Source organism: Mus caroli, chromosome 12 (assembly GCF_900094665.2).
Source record: "Mus caroli chromosome 12, CAROLI_EIJ_v1.1, whole genome shotgun sequence".
NCBI lineage: Eukaryota > Metazoa > Chordata > Mammalia > Rodentia > Muridae > Mus > Mus caroli.
In genome coordinates this window covers 12,764,511-12,786,278 of record NC_034581.1, presented here as the reverse complement: position 1 = coordinate 12,786,278, position 21,768 = coordinate 12,764,511, and positions in this window count along the sequence as shown.

The following is a 21,768-nucleotide window of genomic DNA, read 5'->3' as shown; positions in this document are numbered from 1 at the left end:
TCTTCTTGTTCAGAAGCACTGTCCTCCAGAGTGATGCCCTGCTGGAGCATCCAGCCCTGCTGGAGCTGTTAATATAGCATTGCTAACTGAATGAATACATAAGTCTGGAAATTAACATGTAGACTTGGGAATGTCTTGAGTTCCCATAAACCCTTGATACCCATTTTCTAGAATTTATGTTTCCATCTCCAAATCTCTAGATTCTGTGGCTCTAGAAGGATAAAAGTCTCTAAAGGAGCTGTGTTCTCTGGTAATCACATTCAGGATCCTCCTGAGCTTTAAGTCACAGCCACCAGCTGATCACACTGGGTTGTGGTTGTGGTAAGAATAATGGACACTTTCCTTGCCCAGTCCACCGTGGTGTGTTCTCCATGGTCAACATGGCAAGTCTTGAGCTTCTGGAAACATGAGCTGCTACTGTGGACTCAGAAGTCTCAGTAGGATTTGCCCTCTGCCTCAACTCTCATCTCATAGCAGACCTTTCTCATCAACTTCAGAACCCAAACTGTTCCCTCCCTGGTGGAGCAACTCTACCTTCTGGGTCTGATTTGGAGTCTAGGATAAATAGTTGCCAGTGTGTTATCTGACCCAAGCCTTGCTATATTCTCAAAGCCTGTGCCAAGTCATTCTAGAACATTCTGTTTTAGAACCAAGCCATTGACTTGCAGAATACATTTGGTACCAGAGATTTCTATTATTCGCTGTCAAAATCAGACAACTTTATCACTGAAATTCACCTTTCCCTATTCATATTGGATACTTGATCCCCTCTTCTCCTTAAACACACACACACACACACACACACACACACACACACACACACACACACAGCCTCTACAAAGAATGAGCCACCTGCACTTGTGTTTCTGGATAATATTAGCATTTGACATTAGGATTTTTATTAACATTTGGGGGCTTTGTTTTTTTATTTTTAAGATGTTTACAGAAGGAAGGAAGGGGAAGGAGTCACAAGTTGTTTTCTACAGTGCTTTGAAATAAACAAAATGGAGCCTTAGTGGACTCACACTCCCTACTGCACTCTAGCAAACTCACCCACAGTTGTACATTTCTCCCTTTTCTTCTATCTATTCACTGGGAGGGGTGTCTTATAAATTGTAGCATCTCTAGATTGACATTGTCAAGCAAACAAATGACACATTTCTATGCCATATGAACTTGTGAATGCAGACTGAATGTTGTGTATACCCATTAGCAAGAGCCCTACCAGTCACCATTTGGGAGCCCGATAACTTCCAATACATTTTGCCATCAGAATCCAAACAAAGAAAAGGTGAAGATAAAAGGTGAGAAGACAGCTGGGAAGAATGGATCAGTCATCAATGTGCTTGCTGCATAAGCCTGAGGACCTGGTGTTTGAGCTTCAGCATCTATGCAGTGTTGTGTGTTTGTAATTCTAGCACTAGAGAGGCAGAGATAGAAAGACCCCTGAGCATCACTGGCCAGACAGTCTAGCTGAATTGGTAAGTTTTAGCTTTCGTTAAAAGACCCCATCTTAAAAGGTTAAGTAGTTGAGAAAGACTTATAACTTCTTTGTGTATACACACACACAGCCACACACACACACACACACACACACACACACACACAGCCATGCATACAAACTCACACATATACATATATACACATGCACATGCACATGTGCACAGAAGTGCACATGCACACAGACATGCACACACACACACATCTTGCTTAATATTAGTTGCAACAGTTACTATTTAAGGATTCTATAATGTACAAAGGCTTTTAACGTGAGCAACACTCTCAGCCTTACATCAGACAGAAGCTGAGCACATCTGTAGAAACAAATTTCATGGCTGCTGCCTCCCTTGTTTTTATTGTTGCAACTGTGGAGTTTGTTTACAAACCCATAAATGCTGAAAGCCCCCCACCCCCGGATTTTTAGCCCAAAGTATTCCTCTCTCTGAACACACCCACAGATGTGCCAGTACAGATGGCAATCGTCTTTGCAAAGAAACTGAAGAGTGATTTGAGCGTTAGTCTAATGAGTGTTGAATGGGACTGATTACTCGTGAAGAACCTCACCCCCACCCCACCCTCAATGCAGTGTTACAGGAACGACTAGTGCTTCCCTAGGCTTACAAATGTAGGTAATCAATGTGTTTGTGTAAATATTTAACAATGCTCACATCCACGTTCAAAGCTCCACACATGATCATCATTACTGCCTTTGTGTGACACAGTAGATGTAGACTTAAACAAGATCTTCTGAGTCTTGTAAGACTTCCTCTAGGAACTGAGAATAATCTGTGAAACATTTCTATCATGTGGTTAAAATCTTGCAGGAGGAATTCAAGTGTGGCTACATAAAATTCACATAATTCCCATTAATTGCCACACTTTCTAATTTAGCTTTATGACTCTGCTTTATTGAGATGGACTTCTCCCACTGAGTCTTGAGATGTTGAGTGACTTTCTCACTTCAGAGTCATTTGCAGAACAGAAACTTCTTAGCATTCATATACGAGTTATGGGTCAGTGTGGGGTCTCAGGGAGTCTTGGCCAGGGCTTCTGGTTGTTATGGATTCAAATAGATTTCTCTGTTGTTTTTTCTTTTTAGGGGTTCAAGCTTGGTTCACCAACTGCCCTCTGAGCAAGCCTCTTTTCTGCTCTATACAATGAGGAAGAGGCCTACTTGTTGGAGGTAGTCGAAGGACTACATGCTATACTGAAGCGGACCCAACAGATTCATTCTGGCATCTGGTAGGCACTCAGATGCTTTTCAGAGCTGTTTTCTTTCCTTGGAAATCTGCTCTGGCCCTGTTGTGAAGGAATCAATAGAGTGTTCTGCAGGTGTTCCGGCATTTCATTAATTTGGCAAAGCAAGTGATTTATGGGGACAAGGAGAAAGGAGGTGTCACCGTGGACTTTCTGGATAAGGTCCTTGTTTTCTAACTTTCAAGCTATTTAACATTTTCTTCAGCTTAGAATACATTTTTTTGCCTTTAATACTTTTTTAAAATTGCTTTATTTTTGTTTATGTGTGTTTGTGCAGGACATATAGAGACCAGAAGAAACATTAGGTTCCCTGGGGTTGGAGTTAGAGGCAATTGTGAGCTGCCTGATGTGGGTGCTGGGAATTGAACTCTTGTCCTCTGAAAAAGACAGCAAGTGCTCTTAACTGATAAGACATCTTTTCAGCCCTGACTTCAGTTTTTCAAATAGTCTACATCATCCCCATCATCCCCATCATCATCATCATCATCATCATCCCCATCATCATATCCATCATCATCCCCATCGTCATCACCCCCATCATCATCATCATCCCCATCACATCATCCCCATCATCCCCATCATCATCCCCATCATCATCATCCCCATCATCATCATCATCATCATCACCATCATCATCATCATCATCATCTACCTCCCCTATCAAATCTTTCTGCTGTGCCATTCATAGCCAAAGCTGCATCTGTGCTCCTGTGAGCCTCACACCAGACAAACTCCCGTTCCCTGAGTTTTCCTTCATGAGGACATTGTAACTTAGCCGTCAATCCTTCTAACATGGGTTACTGGAACCTTCTCTCTGATCATGGGTTGTTTTCTTCAGAACATGTGCCTGCTACCATGCTTCTCATGGGTATCCCAACTGTTTATGTCTCTGCTGCTACCCATGAAACTGAGTTCAACGGACTGAAATAAACAGAAGTTTCAAGCGTACACTTACTAGGGCTGCCGTAGTAGACCACTGCAATGTAGGTTGCTCGGAGTAAAGTATAAAGTGAGCCTACTGTCTCTGAGTCTGTGTATGCAAGACTGGTTTGGATAAAGTATTGTTCCCTGAGGATTCTGGAAAGAATCCTTTTGCGCTCATTGGAGCTTCTAGTAAGTTGCTGAAGTTTTCTGATTTGCCTTTCGTGCCTGTCTGTATCTGGGTCCAAACGTCTTCTGTATATAAAGAAGCCAGTGACTTTATGCTTAAGGCCCACAGTAAGAACATCATATAACTTGGTCAATCTGATGAAACCCTATTTCCAAACAAGCCCATATTCCTTTGTATTGAGTGTTAAGACTTCACCTTATCTCATTTTGGGAGAACATGATTCAGCCTGTCAGACCAGGGAAGATGGATAGCTGGTTTATGGGACTTTCAGGCAGGTTTTCATTGCAATGGTGACTCAATAGATACACATGTGGCTGGAGTTTTCTTTTGTCCTTACTTAGTTCAGGAGGCAAGGTGGTGGAAGAGAACCTTTAACTAGAGGACCACCAATGTCCCTTAGGGGACTTCTGCAGAAATTATGCCTTCAATATGTTAGAACACTGCTTTCCAATTGGATCTGGAGATCACACTTGCTAAATTGGACTCTATAACACCCTCTCAGAAGGCTGGAGTCTGTCCTGGCCTGCAGGACTCCACTGTGCCCTGGCACCCTGAGACAGATGATCTCTAGGTTTGGCACTGGCAGCATCTGACCTCTTGCATTATAATTTATGTCAGCTCATAGCAAGACTCATGTCCTCTCGCTGCTGTGGATGCTTGATATCGAGTTGTGTTTGTGTTGCTCTCTTTGGTTGAGAACTTAATAGATACGTTTGTATCAACTGCACCAATTTTTAAAATGCTATTTTTGAAAAGTTCATACATTTATATATGAAATATGATCACATCTACCACTTTCCCATTTGGCTTTTTAATTCCTTCATATCTCCCCATGTAAAAACATGTATCACATGTTTGCTTTCAGAGGCAAAGCTCATGAAAAGCCATCAATATCTAGCAAAAATTATATTCAGATAATGCTAAAGTCCTACACAATCACTAAAGGTGACTACTATATTTCATGCCTTATTAGCATTGTCAATAATGCATAGTAATGGGTTTCACTTATGATATTTTTGTACATGTATACCATGTATTTTGATCATATTATCTACCCTCCTTTGTCCCCTCCCAGTTCCCCTTTCTACTACTACTAGTTTCTACTAGACACCTTTCTACCATCATGTCTTTATGTGTGTTGCTCATAGGAGCATGGAAGGATATTTTCAGGAGCATAAGTTTTGGCATTTATGAAGTGCAGAATGAGAGGATATTAAGGCTTTGGTGTAGATCATCTTCTTAGAATATTAGAATGAAAAGAAGCCCAAGAGTCTATACTGCCTTGCACAAGAGCCCATGATGTATGTACCTGAGTCCATAGCTGTATCTTCTGTCTACTTGTTCCTATTTAGACAGAGGAAAGGGCTCTAGGAAGCATCTGATGCCTGTTCCTATTGACATCCAAATAAACCATCATCTTACCTAACCTCTGCCTCCCTGATCCTCAAACCTGGAGATGAGGCTGGTGAATGAGGGGCTGTGGGTCCAGGAGCACATACCCCCCCTTTTAACATTTTTTATTTGATATTTTATTTCTTTACATTTCAAATGTTATCCCCTTTCAGGTTTCCACTCCACAAACCCCCTATCCCCTCCCATCCCCCTGCTTCTACTAGGGTGTTCTAAATACTCCTGCTTCACCACTCTAACATTCCCCTTTACAGGACCAAGGGCCTCCCTTCCCACCAATGCTAGATAAGGCCATCCTCTGCTACTTATGTGGCTGGAGCCATGGGTCCCTCCATGGGTTGGTGGGAGCTCTGGGAGGTCTGGTTGGTTGATATTGTTCTTCCTATGGGGCTGCAAATCCTTTCAGCTCCTTCAGTCCTTCTCCTAACTCCTCCATTGGGGACTCTGTGCTCAGTCCAATGGTTGGCTCTGAGCACCCGCCTCTGTATTTGTCAGGTTCTGGCAGAGCACCTATCAACAAGCACTTCTTGACATCAGCAATAGTGTCTGGGTTTGGTGGCTGCATATGGTCTCTACAGGTTCTCTTTCCCCTTTGTTGGATAATGTCATTCCTGTTGGTTCCTGGAAGACTCTTGCTTTGCTGGCTTCTCAGACTTTCTGGTGACTACCCCCAGTTCTCCTTCCCCCACAGCTACACACCTCTAATCAATATCCTGACCATCTGTATTTCTCCCCATCTCCTCTCACCTGATCCTTTCTCCCACTTTTTTACATGCCCTCTTCCTCCCAAGCCCCTCCTACCCTCTAACTCCCATGGTTTTTGTTGTTGTTCTCCCTTCCAAGTAGGACTGAAGCATCCACACTTTGGTCTTCTTTCTTGAGCTTCATATGATCTGTGAGTTGTATCATGGGTATTCCAAACTTTTTGCCTAACATCCACCTATCAGTGAGTGCATGCCATGTTTGTTCTTTTGTGACTGGGTTACCTCACTCAGGATGATATTTTCTAAATCCATCCATTTGCCTGCAAATTTCATGAAGTCATTCTTTTTAATAGATGAATAATACTTCACTGTGTGAATGTACCACATTTTTTGTATCCATTCCTTTGTCAAGGGACATCTGAGTTGTTTCCAGCTTCTGGCTATTATAATAAGACTGCTATGAACATAGCGGAGAATGTGTCCTTGTTATATGTTGGAGTATCTTTCTGGTATATGCTCAGGAGTGGTATAGCTAGGTCCTCAGGTAGTACTATGTCCAATTTTCTGAGGAACTGCCAGACTGATTTCCAGCTTAAAATCCCACCAACAATGGAGGAGTGTTCCTCTTTCTCCACATCCTTACCAGCATCTGCTGTCACCTGAGTTTTTGATCTTAGTTATTCTGACTGGTGTGAGGTGGAATCTCAGGGTTGTTTTGTTTTGCATTTCCCTGATGACTAAGGATGTTGAACATTTCTTTAAGCGTTTCTCAGTCATTCAAGATTCCTCAGTTGAAAATTCTTTGTTTAGCTCAGTACCCTATCTTTTAATAGTGTTATTTGGTTCTCTGGAGTCTAACTTCTTGAGTTCTTTGTATATATTGAATATTAGCCCTCTATTGGATGGAAGATTAGTAAATATCTTTCCCCAGTCTGTTGGTTGCTGTTTTGTCCTACTGATGTATCCTTTGCTTTTCAGTTTTTGAGGTCCCATTTGTTGATTGTTGATCTTAGAGCAGAAACTTTTGGTGTTCTATTCATGAAAATTTCCCCTGTATCCATGTGTTCAAGGCTTTCCCCCACTTTCTCATCTATTAGTTTCAGTGTCTCTATTTTTATATGGAGGTCCTTGATCCACTTGGACTTGAGCTTTGTACAAGGAGATAAGAATGGATCAATTTGCATTCTTCTACATGCTGATCTCCAGTTGAACCAGCACCATTTGTTTAAAATGCTGTCTTTTATCCACTGAATGGTTTTAACTTTTTTGTCAAAGATGAATTGACCATAGGTGTATGGGTTCATTTCAGTTCTATTGTGTTGATCTACCTGCCTGTCTCTGTACCAATACCATGCATTTTTTATCACTATTACTCTGTAGTACAGCTTGAGGTCAGGGATGGTGATTCCACCAGAATTTCTTGTATTGTTGAGAATAGTTTTTGCTCTCCTGGGTTTTTTATTATTCTAAATGATTTTGCAAATTGCTCTTTCCAACTGTGTGAAGAATTGAGTTGGAATTTTGATGGGGATTGCACTGAATCTCTAGATTGCTTTAGGAAAGATGGCCATCTTTACTATATTAATTCTGTCAATCTATGAACATGGGAGATCTTTCCATCTTCTGAAGTCTTCGATTTCTTTCTTCAGAGACTTGAAGTTCTTGTCATACAGATCCTTCACCTGCTTGGTTAGAGTCACACCAAGATATTTCATATTCATTTGTGACTATTGTGGAAGGTGTCATTTTCCTAATTTCTTTCTCAGCCTGTTATTCCTTTGAGTAGAGGAAGGCTACTTATTTGTTTGAGTTAATTTATATCCAGATATTTTACTGAAGTTGTTTATCAGTGGTAGGAGTTCTCTGGTGGAAATTGTGAGGTCACTATACTATCATATCATCATATCATACACTATCATATGATATTATATCATCTGCAAATAGTGATATTTTGATTTCTTTTTGTCTAATTGTTTTGGCTAGAACCTCAAGTACTATATTGAATAGATAGGGAGTGATTGGGCAGCCTTGTCTTGTTCCTGATTTTAGTGGGATTGCTTCAAATTTCTCTCCATTTAGTTTGATGTTGGCTACTGGTTCGCTGTATATTGCTTTTGTTATGTTTAGGCATGGGCCTTGAGTTCCTGATCTTTCTAAGACTTTTACCATGAGATTTGAATTTTGTCAAATGCTTTTTCAGCATCTAATGAGAAGATCATAGAGGGTTTTTTCTTTGAGTTTGTTTATATAGTAGATTACATTGATTGGTTTCCATATATTGTACCATCCCTGAATCTGTGGGACGAAGCCTGCTTGATTGGTGAATGATCGTCTTGAAGTGAGATACTTTGCTTTAGCTGATCAGCAGCCGTCCCTCAGCCCTCAGTTGGAACAATGGCAAGGACAGCTGAGAATATAGCCTGACATAGAATCATAAACTCACTAAATCATTTTGAGATTTATTTAGTGGTCTGTTTCCTAACTTGATTGTGTGATCCTTAAACTTGAACTCTAGATATGACAGTGTTGTCTTGTAATATCAAAGGTTGGGTACACTTGCTATATCCTACCACTCACTACCATATGTTACTAGAAGTTACCACATACTACCCTGTGCCATCACATGCTTACTGCCTTATTCTGCCTTATCACAGCCTGACAGCAATGGAGCTAACTGTGAACTGTAAGTTCTGAAACTGAGCTAAATGAACCTTTTCCCATTTAAGTTGACTTGCATAGGCATTTTGACTTAGTAATGAAAAGTGATAATTGTACACTAACTCCATGAATGAGGCTATTGAATGAATATAAATAGAGTTGGCTACATTAAAAAAAAATAGGGAGCAGAGGCCGACACAAAGGCAACAACCAAGGGAGGGGTTCTAATGAGACAGATGAGATATTTTAGCCAAGCGACACAGGAGCACTTGTAGGGCATGAAGGGGCTGGTGCTGCTGCTGCTGGCGAATATTTCTAACTGTGGGCTTGGAAATATTTGTCCTTGAAAGTGTGTGACCTTCAAGAGTACTTACTGCCAATAAAGAGGTGCTTTTCTTTTTCCTTTTGGTAGTCTTTGAAGATGGAGACTCAGCCACTAAGCACATAGCTCAGCGCCTTGTGTCTTTCAAACACTTACTCTGTCTAAACATGGAGCATTGATAATTGTGTCTTGAATCAGTGGCCAAGTCCATGCTAGGTACAGGTGGAAACACTTAATGCCATCACAGTAAAATGGTCTATAAAAGAGAATGGCTTTCATACTTTCATAGGAGAAATTTATTTTTCCAAAGAAAGTGTGTATTTTGGAAGGAGAGAGACTTGTTTATTTTGGAAATTAGACACATTTGCAGGGTTAGGGGAGGTATTTGAGTTCTTTAGCTTATGTTACCAAGAACTCTCCAAGAACTGGTGGAGGAGGCCCTTTGGTTATCATCTTCCAACAGGTGGAGAAGTTGAGACCCAGAGATGAGACATGACTGTCTGTATGGGGCTAAGCTGGGATGATGGGCAATTTCTGGGGACTTCCGGCTAAACTGGGTGAATGGCTCACTTCTTGAGCTTTCTGTAAAGACTGAGTCTGGAAACACAGGCAAGAGTCTTGTATTTCCCTGAAACTACCAACTTGCAAAGAGTTTTTCCTTGAGACTTCTTAGTTTGAATTCAAATATTAACATGAGTCTCTTTACAAAAAGGGAATTTCTTGCATTTCTGTCATTTAAAAATAACCATGCCTTTATTACTGTTGACAACCCTCTTGAAACACATGGACACATGCCCATTCTGAAGATTTTCAAAGACTGGAAAGAAAGCAATGTTTACATAAGTAGGAAGCAGTGCCTATTTGTTGGGTGTGTTCTCAGTTGTATGACTCTGGCATTTAGCCTGGGGCAAACTTTCCTTGTAATAGACAGATTAGCTTTGGGGGCCAAATCATATTTATAAAGAGTAAAGTGAAAAGTCCTATATTTACATTTCAAGAATGAAAAGTCTTTGCTTCATAGAAGTCTCAGGAATGCCTCTGGAGACCAAAGCCTGTTTTCACTGAATTCATTTCAGGAAGACCATTGACACTAGAACATAGCTGTTAGGTTTATGGGATTTGTTTTCTATAAAATATGTGCCCAAATTACTCCCTCCCTTTGTACCTTTGGCAATGAGACACTCCAATCAAACAGGCCCCAGCTTTGATTTATCCACATGCCAGTCAATCAGTCTTCATAGAGGTTTGAATTGCTTCTCATAGACAGCTATTCTGCCCACCCCAAATGTCTTTCCTTCTGATCTTATGTACAGTGTGTCCCAGCCCTTTCCAGGTGAACAGGATGACAAAAGAGCCGTGCTTACAGAAGGCTTTAATTGTGTTTCCAGTGCCATCTCTTCTCAACCTTTTCTTGACATTGTTCTGGTCCTATTTCAAAGATCCGATGCCTTCCTCTCCTTCTTGTTAATGAAAACCACAGGAAAACATTAGGAGATAATCATTAAGAGAGGCAAATACACAATAAGGATTCTAAAATGACTCAGCAAAGTGCAGAGCCTATGCCACATAAACACTGGTGGTCCTTTGGGCTTCTGTCAGCATCACCCCCAATGCTAGCTACCCTCACTTTCTATCTTATACTCTGTTTATTCAGTTATCAGTATTTCTTGTGTGCTTTCCACTAGCCAAGTAATATATGAGATATAGAAATGATTAAACTGGTTAAGCACTGGCCTGGCATTTTTTCACACTGGTATCCACTGTTATTAAGGAACTCCAAATTCTCTTTATTTTTGAGAACATTATACATTAACACTGCATTTTCCTTGTCTTTCCATCTCTCCATTTTCCCTAAAGCCCTTTTCTTGGCCCTCTTCCAAAATTCATGACCCCTTCTTCTTTAATTATTATTGTTTTACACAGACACACACACACATACACACACAGTATGCCTGTCTGTGTATATCAATGTAATGTATATACAACCTACTAAGTCCATTCAGCACTGCTCATATGTACATGTATCCAAGGTTAACTCTTTGGGACTGGACAACTTATGTGGGAGCTGAAGGTACCTGAGACTCTTATATATGAATATTATAAGAATTTTTTGAAAAAGAAATTGAAAAACTTTTGAAAATTCTTTCATATTTGATGGTAAGTTAAAAATGTTAACAGGACATTTCTGAAATAATGATTGTCTTTAAAAACTCCTTCCACAGGATCTAGGCATATGGGTTCCCATTAGTGTCATTGGCCACATTAGAACCAAGGCTCAAACTGACAGTGAAGTGCCTCTTAGGCTAGGGTGAGGGGAAATCTGTGAGTGTCTACAGAGTTTCTTTCCTCTAAGTGAGCTGCATATACTGCTCAACTTTGAAAAATGCTGGTGCAGAAGCAATGTAAAAAAGCAGCTTTCTGTAGCTGCTACACTGCTCCCAAACCTGGATGATGATTATATTTCAGTGGCAGAAAGATTTCCTCCGAAAGGCATCTGCTGTGATTTGATTATGGAATGTCCTCCACAGGCGTATGTGTTTGAATGTTTGGTCTCCAACAGGTGGTGCTGTTTGGAAACATTATAGAACTTTTAGAAGTTAGAGTTTTTCTGTAAGAAGTGTATCAATGTGTCACTGGTTATATTCCTCCTCCTTCCTTCCTCCTCCTCCTTTCCCCTCTTTTTCCTGTATTCAATATGCTTCCTGATTGTCAGGGTAGCCTCATGCTCCTGCTACCATGCCTTCCCAATCATGTGTGGCTGTATCCTCACTGGAGCTGCAATCTGAAATAAACCCCTATGCTGCCTAAGTCAGGATATTTTTTTCACAGCAACAAAAAAGTAAAGAATATAGAGTCCATACTCTCATGTCTGGAGCCTGGTTGTTGTATTCCTGTTCTTAGTGAAGGGAAGATAATGAGTATTTGGGGATTGTGGGTGGCTATGCTTAGAGTGGCTTGAAGAGCCTCCCTTGGGAGGGCAGGTGTGAGACTGCATATACTCCAGCTGGAAGGGATGGAAAAGACTCAGAGGGTTTTGTTTGCTGTTACCACACCTGCAGACAACAATTTAGGAGCAGCCTTCCCAGAAGCTCTGTGATGGTTTGTATATGCTCTGTCCAGGGAATGGCAGGATTAGAAGTTTTGGCCCTGTTGGAATAGGTGTGTCACTATGGGCTATAAGACTTTCATTCTAGTTGCCTGGAAGTCAATATTCTGCTAGTAGCCTCTGCTAGGAGCCTCTAGATGAAGATGTAAAACTCTCAACTCCTCCTGTACCATGCCTGCCTGAATGTTGCCATGCTCCTTCATTGATGATAATTGACTGAACTTCTAAACCTGTATGCCAGCCCCAATTAAATGTACTTTTTTTTTTTTGATACAGTGTTTCTAGGTATAGCCCTGGCTATCCTGGAACTCACTCTGTAGACCAGGTTGACTTTGAACTCAGAAATCCGCCTGCCTCTGTCTCCCAAGTGCTGGGATTAAAGGTGTGAACCACCACCGCCCGGCTTAAATGTACTTTTTAAGAGTTGCTTTGGTCATTTGTTCACAGCAGTAAAACCCTAACTAACCCAAGCTCCAACCAGCCTTTCAGATGGTTGCAGCCAAACCCATAAAGCAAAAGATATAGAGGTAGTAATACCCAGTTCTTGGATAACAAATTTCAACTACAGGAATTTTCAGTTCAAGGGACGGAGCTTGTGGCAGAAGCCCACTCCATTGATTCCAGAGTTCTTGGCTTCCTCCATATCATCCTAACATCAGAGGATGATGAGCCCTAGGCTGGAGGTGTATACTACAGCTCTTTACTTTTATCCCCCTAACAAAAATGCTGCCTTTGTTCTATGTAGAAAGGGCCCTGAAATGCTGCATTTATTTTGAATTGGAATCATATCTATGGGGAAAAATCTAGCTTTGGTAGTGGGGGTTCTCTGCCCCTTTTCTGGAGCTGTGGCTGGATGTTGAAGACAGTCCCTGCTGGTGTTTCTTTCTGATCTTGCAAGAAGGGTCCTTCTAGGAGATGATATCATGGCTGGACAAAGGAATGGGGTTTTGGAAACCAGAGTAATAGTTCCCAGCAATCCAGGACATCTGAGGGGTCCAGCCCAGGGACCAGCATCTCATGGGGAATGGTGTCAAATGGCCTGAGTATTGTGTCTTAGAAACATCCCAAATCTTACAACATCAAGAAGAGAGGGTTGAACTGTGTTGTAAGCCACTTTGTTCTAAAACTTTCCCTCTTTGTATTTTCCTAACTTTTGTGAAAATAAAATAACTTTGACATGACAGTCAGTTGTGAAAATATAAGTCAATGAAATGGAATTTGTAAACGTTGAGTGAAGCAAATGTTTGGATTATCTTGTTTCAATTAAGATGCCATGCCTTAGCCTTCCAAGAAGGGGCCTTTGTTCTCCTCTGTGTTTGAATATATTATGCCCTCAGATTAGTTTTTAAAGAGGCAGAAAGTGGAAGGGATGGAGGAAGGGAGAAAACAAAGGCAGTCTACACAAGAAGATCAACTCAGGGCAGTCAGTACAGGTTTGGAGTCAGAGGGGCTGGGATTTAAACTATGGTTCTGAATGTGCTAGCTGAGTGCTGTCGGTGCTTTCTTTCTTCCTTTGTTCCCCCCCCTCTCTCTCTCTCGCTCTCGCTCTCTCTCTCTCCTTCCTTCCTTCCTTCCTTCCTTCCTTCCTTCCTTCCTTCCTTCCTCCCTCCCTCCCTTCTCTCTCTCTCTCTCTCCTTCTTCCTTCCTTCCTTCCTTCCTTCCTTCCTTCCTTCCTTCCTTCCTTCCTTCCTTCCTTCCTTCCCACCTCCCTCCTTCCCTCCCTCCCTCCCTCCCTCCCTCCGTCCCTTCTCTCTCTCTCTCTCTCTCTCTCTCTCTCTCTATCTATCTCATTCAACTTCTTTGAGCCTGTTTCCTTCTTATGTGAATGGATATATCCAGGCTTGTTATTTGGGAGGGAGGGTTAAAGACCATAATGTAGATTTTTCCTATTGCAGAAAGTTCCTCAGTAAATATTTACTAAATAAATGAAAGAATACTCTTTTTCCCCCTATTCATGTATGTATTTATTCACTTTATATCCCAGTTTTGGCCTCCCTCTCTTTCCAGTCCCATGCTCACAAATTCTCTTCCCAATTACTCCCTTTCCCTTCTCAGAAAAGGGGAAGCCCCCTTGGGTACCCACCTGCTCTGGTATATCAAGTTGCAGCAGGACTATGTGCATCCTCTCCCACTGCGGCTTGACCAATCAGTCCAGCTAGGGGAAGGGAATCTAATGGCAGGGAACAGAGTCAGAGACATGCTAGGGAACCTATTATGAAGACCAAGATGCACATCTGCTACAAATGTGAGGGTGGTGGCTAGGTCCAGCCACATATGTTCTTTGCTTGGTGATTCAGTTTCTGTGAAGCCCCATAGGCCCAGGTTAGTTGACTTTGTAGGTCTTCCTGTGGTGTCCTTGACTCCTCTGGCTCACTCAATCCTATCTCCCATTCTTCCACACTTCCTGAGCTCCACCTGATAGAGTCTCTGCATCTGTTTGCATCCACAGCTGGATGAAGCCTCTGGGGAGACAGTTATGCTAGACTCCTATCTGCAAGCATAGCAAAGTATCTTTAATATTATCAGGGGTTAACTCTCTTCCATGGGATGGGTCTCAAGTTGGGCCAGTCACTGGTTGGCTGTTCCCTCAATCTCTGCTCCATTTTTATCCCTATGCATCTTGCAGGCTGGGCACATTTTGAGTTGAAGGTTTTGTGGGTGGGTTGATGTTCACCTCCTTCAACTGAAAGTCCCACCTGGTTATAGGAGATGGCCACTTTAGTCTCCATAGTCCCCCGAGTGTAGGTGTCTCAACTATGGTCACACCCATAGACTCCCAGGAGCCTTCCCTGTCCCAGGTCTCCAAAAAGGATACTCTTAAAAGTAGCAGTATTTCTCACTTGTGTGTGGACTATTTCCCAGTGTTCAGTGTCTCTGGGGAGTGTCCGTCCACTGTGGTCTCCCGAACTGATTTTAAAGGTGATAGACTTGAGGGCCCTTAACTATGCTGACCTTTATCACAGTCAAGAGTGGTTCCTCCCATATTTTTTTCTCCTCCTTTTTTTCATTCACTTGAAAATATATACTAAAATTCTGCTACATTTCAGGAATTGTGGTTGGAGTAGTGGTAATAAGGTAAAGAAAGTTGATCTTGGCCCCTGAGAAGGTGGCAGTCTCAGGCACCAAGGACAACACCTACTCAGTCTGGGTAGGGCAGGTGAGAGAGGTATCCAATGGGTGTGTCTAGGAGATACGGATTTTATTGACCTTGGTGTGGAAAATAAGCTCAGAATCATTATACACCACTTGAGGAAAAAGGAGGGTGAGTCCACTGTGGCTTCCACCAGATTTCACAGCTGATGGCTCTGATCCCTCTGTAAATATACACAGAGGCCAAAATTAGCATCACAGGCTACTTGAACTGGTCTCATTGTTAGTGAGCTCTAGTTTTGTGTGTGGAAGCTCCCTCAGGGATCCTTCCTGGGCTTCCTGAGAAGGGCAGGAGGTGGTGATAGGCAGGACAGGTCTTTGCTTCAGTGTTTTATATCTGTGTTTTTATTACTTCAGTGTAGAGCTCTGGCTTCCAGAGAGATACAACATCTTACCGGGCAGTGATTATATAGGAAACTGGGCATCATCTATAAGCTACATCCATTGGCAGATTTGATCCCAGCTCTCGTGGCTATAGGCATTTCCTGTCATTTCTGAGTTTTTATCAGGAGACCAAGTCATCACTCTTTTGTTTTTGTTTTTGTTTTTAGAACTGAATGCACACACCACTGTTCTGCAATTCTTATCCTACAGCCTATAATTAGCAATGCTGTATACTAATGGTACCTAATTTGTGATGATATGATGCAAAGGCATTGAATTTCAATCATGTTCCATGTCAGTGATACTCATTCAACCTCTCCGGCTGGGCATTCTTCCCTGCATCTAACTGCTCTATTTTCACTTGGTATCAGTTTGTCATGATGTAAGTCAGGGGGTGGAAGGGCAGTGGTTTATACACTTGATACTGGATTATGGAGCAAAAGAAGGTGTGTATGATGGCCCTTTTAGATCTCTGGGTTATAGTTTATCACAACAGAGAATTAGTGATCCATGTACTAATTTAACATCAAACTTAGTGTTTGGGATGTAAATCAGTTGGTAGAGTACTTGGCTACATGGACAGCACTCTGGGTTGACTTCCCAGCACTGCATAGACCCAGTGCACAGTGAATACCTGTAATCCTAGTGCTTTGGAGTTGGAGGCCAGAGGATTAGATATTCCAGGTTCTCTGGGGTTTGAGTATACAGTGAATTCAACATTAGCTATGCTATATGAGACCTCTCCCCCTTTAAAATCTGTTTATTGAAACATAATTTATAAATTTCAATTTTCTTCACTTGACAGCTTTATGGATTCTGAAAACATTGCATATGGTTCCTTAGATATTATTGTGGTCAAGATACAGAACATTCTCACCATTCTAAAATGCTCCAGGGCATTTCCAGTGTGGTCTATATCTTACCCCAACTCACAGCCTCTGTCAACTGTCAATTTATTTCTGCATTTTTAAAGGATGCCATATAAATGAAATTATACAGTGGGTAGTGGCTTGAGTATTGCTTCTTTTACAGGACCAGATGCACTTGGCACTCATCCTTGTTGGCTCATGAGTTGCAAGTTCTTTCTTATTGTTGAGGACAATTCCATGGGAGGACAGGCTATACCTTGTCCACCCATTCCCCAGTAAGGGCACTTGTGTTGTTTTTTTTTTTTTTTTTTTTTTTTTTTTTTTTTTTTTTTTTTTAGAAACTATAAATAAAGTCACCCCACATATTTCATTAAAAAAGTACCTATCATTGAGTTGCTGGATCTGACATCTATGCTGATGTTAAAGCAAAGCAAAGCAAAGCAAACAAACACACAAACAAATAAACAAACTTATCCAAGTATTTTTCAGAACAGTTGTTACATTTTAAAGTTTCAGTATTATAAAAATTAATTTCATTTTTTGATTAAAATGACAGAGTGGAATGCAATTTTAAGGCATAATAAGAGTAACCACAAGATTCCATGTTTCTTTACACAGTTTCCAACAATGGAAATAAAATGTTACAACCAGAGTGTTGATATCATTTATATAATCAAGAGAGCAACATTTCATCACCAGAGACTTCCTTATGTTATTCCACCTTCCAAGTACTGTAAAAGTAACTTTTATTCTTTTAAAGTAACTGTTGTATTGGAGGGTTATTGCCTCAGTCTGATAACCTAGGCTTAGTCCTGGAAGCTTCTAGCCTCTGTACAATCTAATCTAGGCCTAGAATGTTTTCAGCCTCCAAGACTTGCTTCTGAATAAGCTCACCCTTTCTAATTCTCTCTGAGCTCCGTCTGGCTGATTCAATTCAGCTGTTCTGGCTCTAACTCCTCTCTAAACGGAGGGACTCAATCTGGCTTCTCTCTCTTGGCCTCTCCTAACTGGCTCTGCTTGGCCTCATTCTAACTTTGGCAATATCTTCTAATCTTCTGGTTCATTCTCATTCTCATGCTTGTTTTGTCTTTACCTGTGTCTAGCTTGCTCTCTCTTCAATTTGATTCTTGCCAGTAACCAGCTTCAGCTTGGTCAGGAGTCCTGAGGAAGAGATATTTTGAAGTGTCAAAAGAAATGACTTAATGTCAATTGTGGGTACAAGCTGATAGCTCTGTGTTCTGCTTGACCTGGCTTTCCAGACAGCTGTGTAGATAGCTCAGCTCTTGCAGACCAAAGCCCAGTTATTAAATTTACATATCAATTCAATCATTACCCCAGATTCCTTTTTAATTATCCCATGAATCAGCATTTTATGACTTTAGTTCCTTGATTCTTAGAAAAGACAGCAAGTGCTGTTTTTAACCATAGCAAATGAACTCAGAGATCTGCCTGCCTTTGTAAGCACAGATAATAAGCAGCTGGGTGGGAGTTGACTCTGAGATCACCATTTCTACCATGCCTAGACTCTAAATTGCTCTGTCTCAGGCTGACCTTGAACTCAGGAATCTGACTACCTTTGTAAGCACAGATAATAAGCAGCTGGGTGGGATCTGGCTCTAAAAAAGATCACCATTCTCTCACTGCCTGGTGCTCCTTTTGAACCATGAGTCTTGCTTTTTAACTATTCTTTTCTTTTTACTGACTCATTAATGCAGCTGCCTCTGTTCTTTCAGGTCCATGAAGTGCCTCATACAATTTACATTGCATCCTTATATTTTGCATAGTTGAGGAATCATATATCTTTGAACTCATGTTGTCATAGTTTTTTCCTACAGCCTTAAGGATTGTCTTGAAGGCCACAGCATTTACAACCTTGTTGATAAACAGATTTTCGCCTCCTGGACTCTTGCTGTATCTAATTATCATGTTAAGGTCATTAACCTTAACAAAGAGAGCATTTTCTGAAGGAGAAACATGAAAATATGTACATTATTATACAAATAAGCCTTATGCCTATCAACCGTCAACACTTATGGAGGTCCAAGTGTTGTTAGCTTAGCTCCAGGAGCAGGAACTTGCCACACCATCCCTTTCACGTGGTATGGCAGGCTCTGTAAAACTCTCCCTGTAAAACTGCCTCCTTTCCCATTTCTGTGTTGCTCTACTCTCCCTCTCAAATCTACTATCCTGCTCTCCATGAACTCTGCTGTATTCTTGTACTGTACTCTTCTTCTTAAGAGGCTTTACTTTCTTTTCTCTTCTTCTGAGAGTTGGACATATCCTGTTCTGTCAAATCTTTCTCTGATTTATCTCTTTTCTGTTACTCAATTAGACATCACTTTCAAACATGGATGCTTCCCTCTACAAACTAACTTTACCTTTATAGTAATTAAAGGTGAGTACTAAGGGCGTGCCTGTATTACAGACAGAGGGATTAAAGGTATGTAGTAAGGGTTGAGCCACATGCAACTAGAAACAGGTTAAAATGTCCTATAACAAAGGATGCCTCTCTGCCAACCAATTATTTTCTCTTTATTTCTTAAATTCTTGCTACTTTAATAGTGTTGGATAAATGTGATTATATGTTATATAATCTTTTAAAATTGGCTTTTCCACTCAATATTATTCTTTATAGATTTATCAAGGTTGTTTTCTCACAGACATTCATTCTTTTTTTGCTGTGTGCTGTATTCCATATCATGGACATGTTTTCTTTTTATTGTGTGCCATAGTCCATATTATGGACATACCGGTTTGTTTAACCATTTACAAGTTGACAGCCATCTAGGTCCTTTGACATTGTTGGCAATTACAAATCAAGTTACTGCTTATGTTCTGTGCACATAAATTGCATTTCTCTTGAGTAAATGTATCCAAGATTGTCTTAGTTTCTTTACATGTTTCTGTAATGAAATACCCTGAGCAAAGCAATGCATGGGAGAAAGGGTTTACTTTAGCTTGCAGTTCCAGGGAACATTCTACTATGGCAGTAAATCAAAGAAGCAGAAGCTCAAAGCAGCTGACCACTCATAGTTACAGTCAGGACGCTGAGAAGGATGAGTGAGACTCAGCTCACTTTTTCCTTGTCATTCAGTCTAGGACTCTCTCCCATAGAAAGCTGCTTTCCAGTTAAGTTAGCTCTGCCATCTCAATCAACCTAAGCAAGATCCTTCCTTACAAGTATGCCCAGAAGCTTGTCTCCTGAGTGATTCTAGATCCTATCAAGTTGATGTTATTAACCATCCCAAGGATGTAATTGATGGGCACATACTTTGTCTTTTTAAATGCATATGCATGATCCCACCTCTCCATATCCTCATCACTTTGGTATTTATTCATTGTCTCATGGAGATTTACTTTCTCCAGAGAGAGAAACACTGTGGCCTTGAATTTGTCATTTGTGCAATTTAAAATGATTATTTCTGCTCTGTTCTTCTCCACATAATGCAGTTCCTGCTAGTACTGCTAGAATTCAGAACAGTGGACAGCAAGTCTTCTGTTCTCTGTAAATCAGTGTGTTTGATTTGGTACTCCCTACAGAGCATTTTGTTTTCTTTAGCAATTTGGCTGCTGGGATGTTCAGTACTAAGAATTATGATAATTGTCAATATTTACCATTAGTCTTTTTCATGGCTGGTTCATGTCTTTTTTTTTTTTTAAAGACAATGCTTGCTTTAAGTAATTTATTTGCTAAAATTGTCATTGACAGCCTTTTCTTTATACAGTGGCCTCTTAGCTTAAACGACTTTTGTACTCCCAGATCTAAACTATAATTATGCCCATGTGAGGAACTCAGCTCATCTACCCTATGAGGAAATTCTTGACAATATCACCCCTGTCCCACTGCTCTGTTCCCCAAAGAGGTCTTTTGCATAGTTAGTCTTTTATCAGATGCTTGAAGATCATTTCCATGCACATTGGGTGGCTTTTGTCTCAAGAATGTCCTGGTTCAAGTAAGCAGTTGAGTTGTGTTTGTGAATGGATACAATCCAGGCAAAGTTTGATAAGATATTGAAATGTCTAGGGAGTTAGATGGGGAGCTGTCATGTCCACATAGGAGATACAGGAGACTTACATGATTTTATGATTTGTTTTTTAAAAGCAGCATCTTCAGCCTCCACTATGTAAAGCTTCACAGGACTTAGTAGAATGTGACTAATCAGAGAGATGGGCAGGTAAATGTTTGGGGTCCTTTGGGACTATGTGGATAATGGCCGAGCTGAGGAGAGATGTGCTAAGGACCAAGTGTCTCAGCCTGAGTTGAGTCCTAAAACAATACAGTTTGGATTGATAAAAATGAAGACATGGGTTCCCATTTTAGGCCACTTGATCTGTGAAGTATTCCTAGGCATTCTAGGAGTCAGACCAAGATGGATAGTGGGCTTTGTAGGCATCACAATGAGAATGTGGCAGACTGACTGCTCTGCAGGTTCCAGAGCATAGGAAAACCCAGAACAATGAAATGTCTGAGGTTTTAGTATCCTACACTTCCTGTGTTCTTTAAGAAAACTGCTGATGGCACAGATGGCTCAGAGAATCCTGGCATTGCACACCCTACCCAACCAACAGCCTGTTAGAATAACATCACGACATTGGTAGTTCTTAGCATTCAAACCCTAAACCAAGCAAACAGAGAAATGAGAGAATGGCTTCTTTTGGGCAAAGGGGTTCAGATTTGGAGGAAAAGAAAACATGCTCATTGCAGTTGCTGTTGACCCACCTTGGGTGATTTCTGTTGAGTCTTCTGGGCCATGACTTCTAAAGAGATGTCAACTGTTGACCAGATTGGGCTCCACATTGCGGAGAGTCACCAGTGTGCTGTTATGGTTACTGGGCTGAGAGTACTGGAACACTCTCCTCTAACTCATCTTAAAGACTTGGGCTTCTCAACAGTTCTTCTGTGCTTGGAATTCTTGAATTATTTTCCCCCAGTATTGACTACGAGAAATTCCAAGTTGACTTTTCACCTTCAGTTTTACAAATATACTAGACTTCCTCTCATGAATGTAATGGTCTATGGACATGTCTTAGTTACTTTACCATTGCTGTGAGGAACCACCGTGATCAAAGCAAATTTTTAAAGTTTGTTTACAGTTTCAGTCCATGATCACCACAGTGGGAAGCATGATGGGAAGCATGATGGCAGGCAGGCAAGGGATGGTATTGGAGCAGTAGTTGAGTACTCACATGATCTGAAAGTCACAGAGAGAGAGAGAGAGAGAGAGAGAGAGAGAGAGAGAGAGAGAGAGAGAGAGAGGGAGGAGAGGGAGGAGAGGGAGGAGAGGGAGGAGAGGGAG